The sequence below is a fragment of the Nannobrachium achirus genome (assembly GCF_963921795.1).
Source record: "Nannobrachium achirus genome assembly, chromosome: 12".
In the NCBI taxonomy this organism is placed as follows: domain Eukaryota; kingdom Metazoa; phylum Chordata; class Actinopteri; order Myctophiformes; family Myctophidae; genus Nannobrachium; species Nannobrachium achirus.
Genome location: NC_137832.1, coordinates 16,502,442 through 16,506,667, shown reverse-complemented (window position 1 = coordinate 16,506,667; position 4,226 = coordinate 16,502,442).

The window sequence follows — 4,226 nt, the reverse complement described above, 5'->3', positions numbered from 1 at the left end:
AGCTTGTAGATCTGCTATTTTTGAAAAATTGTGAAAATTCGAATTTTTGCCCGATTCTATAAGTGTCTTTTGAATCCTTCTAAGGTTTTTTGAAAAACCCTATGTTTCTATGTCAACAATCTGGCCAGCCATCGTCAAAGAAAAGGTCCTTTTCACTTAACTGGAGCTCAGTTTGTCTGTTCTTGAGAGACTACTACGTCAGTGGTGAAGGACCCCCAAACTGATATGTATTTTGCCCACAGAGCCCCATCTCAAAATATTTAGTTTTAGGGACCACCCAGAAGCAAAATTTGAGTTACAAACGTTCGCTTTGAAAATACATACCGTACATTCAAAGATTTGCACACATTTTCACGACTTTTTCAAGAATAGCAGATCTACAAGCTCGCAGAGTGCCACGCTGTGAGCTTGTATATCTGCTATTTTTCACTGGTTAAAGCATTCAATAATTCTAGGCCTAAATTTAAGGCAAACACAGTAATCAAAGTGCATGCATTGCAGCAGATGGTATGCATTTGGCTTCCCCGGTCTAGCCTCCGAGCATTTCTATAAGCCCTAAAATAGCAATATGTGATTCCTGTTTACCATTCAGGGGTCCCAATAAATAATACAACTACGAGAGAAAGCCTCTCTGGTGAAAATGAGGTCCCATAAAACTTAAGCGAACCACTAGCATCCGTTGATGTGGCATTTTTTGATATGCAATTACTGCATATTTGGTTTAAGTAGTTACAGAGATTGCACATTTGAACGTTAATAAGACACCGTCGCTTATGGGCAACACATTTATTGTCCTCCGTTTGTCTGACTTCTCAAAGGTAGCGCTCTCGCCATGCCGTTAGAGGAAAACCCTCATAAAGAAGGCAATGGTTAAACTCTACAGTATCAATTCAGTATACAGACAATATAGAGCGGTGTTTCTCAACCTTTTTTCTGCACGGGCACACTTTCCATGTCCCAAGAAAGTTTCAATTGTGTATGGTTCTTCGCAAAGTAAGGCCCTGCTTCGTCATACAAGGCCGTCGCACAACAGTAGTGAAAACGGCAGATCTACAAGCACACAACGCCTCGCACCGCGAGGCGTTGTGTGCTTGTAGATTGGCTGTTTTCACTAGTTTAAAGGAGTAGTTCACCCCCAAAATGACTTTTTTTCTATTGATTACTCAGGCCATGGAGAGTAGAGTTCAATAATATTTTTTGGTTTTTGTCACATTCCTAAGACAAAAATGTGATAACAATAAATTTACCCCCATTGATTCCGGATGGTGACCCGTTTTGAAACGGGTCACCATCCGGAATCAATGGGGGTAAATATACTCGAATCAAAATTTTGTCTTAGGAATGTGACAAAAAACAAAAAATATTATTGAACTCTACTCTCCATGGCCTGAGTAATCAACAGAAAAAAAGTCATTTTGGGGGTGAACTACTCCTTTAAATCATTTTTAAAATGATAAATACAATACTGGCTTTCAAGCAGTTTCAAGGGGCACACTTGTCCCTTCTCAGGCGCACACCAAAGGTCCCCAGGCAGGCAGGCACAGTGGTTGAGAAACACTGATATAGAGCACACAAATATTAATGGAATATTTGTTTTAATGAATTTGTACCTCAATTCAAATGAATTAAATACTGTTGCTTGAGTCTACAGGGGTTGTGCAATAGCTTCGTGGTGTTTTTGTCACCACTGGTTGTGTAATACTTAAACGGTGAAGAAAAAAAGAGTTGAGCCGGAAGGCAAAGCTCTCTGTTTACCGAGCAGTCTTCGTTCCTACTCTCACCTATGGTCATGAAGTGTGGGTCATGACCGAAAGTATAAGGTCTGCCGAAATGAGTTTTCTCAGAAGGGTGGCGGGTATCTCCCTTAGAGATAGGGTGAGGAGTTCAGTCACCTGAGAGAGACTTGGAGTAGAACCGCTGCTTCTACACTTGGAAAGGAGTCAGCTTAGGTGGTTCGGGCATCTAGTACGGAATACGGATGCCTCCCGAGCGCCTTTCTAGGAAGGTCCTCGATGCACGTCCCACTGGAACGCCTCGGTATACTCCCAGAGGGAGTGGAGGAAGTTGCTCAGGATAAGGAACTCTGGAAGTCTCAGTTGGAACTGTTACCCCTGCGACCCGATTCCGGATAATCGGTTGAAGATGGATGGATGGTCGTGTAATAATAATATGTTTAATGTGGTGGTATGTGGTTGTGATTTGATACAGCATTTGCTGCTTTGTTTATGTGTTTGATTTTTCATTGCTATGAAGGCAGCTTTATGAGTGCAACGTTTGAGTTACAATATAATATTGTATCGTATCATAATGTATCGTGTCATATCATAAATAAGATCCACTTAGGAGTGCTTTTCTATGAGATATAGGCATATACTTGGTTGACGTAACCATGTTTCATATTGTATACATTGTTTTTGTAATCAGATTTTACATATTTTAAGCCTGTGTAGTTTGTATATTTTGCTCCATTCAAAAATACTCAGAAGGAGAAGATTGGTTTAACTTAATTGTCACCTGCGTTTTACACGAGGAAAATGCCTGCGGGCACTTTTGTTATGTTTCACAGTAAAAGTATCCTCGTCTATTCTCACTCTATCAAAAGCATTCTTACACCGTCATAAAAAACCTACCTGGTATTTGTATTACATATAATTTAGCTGTTGACAATTATTGTGATTTGATGGATTACAGGGTGTTGTCCAAGCTGTCAATCATTTTAAAATGTCAGGGAGGTACCAAAAACACTTAGACACGCCAACATGAACTCATCTCTTTATTGTTTCATATTGGACGACGTCATTTATTATACCATTTAGAACGGGTACACATTATTGAGTATCATTATTTTATGCTTTAACTATTGAAAAATAGCAGATATACAAGCTCACAGCTCGGCACCGAGTGCCGCGCTGCGAGCTTGTAGATCTGCTATTTTTTTTAAATCGTCAAAATTAGAATTTTGACCCGATTCTATAAGTGTCTTTTGAATCCATTTTTTGAAAAACCCTATGTTTCTATGTCAGCAATCTGGCCAGTCATCGTCAAAGAAAAGGTCCTTTTCACTTAACTGGAGCTCAGTTAGTCTGTTCTTGAGAGACTATAGTGGTTCTCAAACCTTTTCATGTGAAGGACCCCCAAAATGATATGTATTTGGTCACGGACCCCCATCTCAACATTTTTTGTTCCAGGGACCCCCCCAGAAGCAAAATTTGAGTTACAAACGTTCGCTTTGAAACTACCGGTACATACTCAAACTAAGATTTGCACACATTCTCACGACTTTTTCAAAAATAGCAGATCTACAAGCTCGCAGCCGCACTGTGAGCTTGTATATCTGCTATTTTTCACTGGTTAAAGCATTCAATAATTCTAGACCTGAACGGGTTAATGTCCATAGCTATCTTTCCAACAATAAAGAACAAAGGCCAACTACTAACAGGTATGTCATTTTGTGAAATTCCTATAAAGCTGGAAGGTTGCTGCATGTTTGTGGTAGAAATTATTTCAGCCACTAGAGGGCAGCAATGTTTGTCTGTATACTGTAGCTCTATTTGTGACTGAATCACATAATGTAGCTGAACATTCAACACCATTCCATTGCTCTTATGGTAATCTTTTAGCAGTTGGTAAGAGGAAAGAGCAAACATTCCTGTTTCATTTGAAGCCATTCATTATATTAGTTTGAGTGATTTTTAAACACATTTATTATATTATTTGCAACACAGAATATAGTGTCAAAGATGGTCTCAAGGCCTGAGGATATGTGCTTGTGTGTCATTTCATTTGTAAGCATTATTAACCCCATAAGCCTTACATGCTAGTTTGAAAATAGCTGATCGACAAGTTCGCTTTGCAACATGTTGTGAGCTTGTAGATTTATTTATATCTATTATATGATATATCTATATGGTACGTTAACAGTTGTTGGATTTTAAGTTGTTGGCTGTTCAATAATAGTTAGATTATCTGTCTAAGCATTATTTATTACGTTAATTTAGGGACACATTTTGATAAGGTGAAATTTAACATTGCATCCCACAGACAAATGCACAGAGAAATGCTCTTAAATGTGCAGACTTTGTTATCTTGAAAAATCTATAATTTCCTTGGGTCAATACAAGCTTGACCAATCATTACACAGAGAGGGGTCATCTCTGAGAGGTAAGAATAAAGTCCAAACTTTTTGTCACCCAGCCAACCTACCTTGAACATTATTTACAGTTACA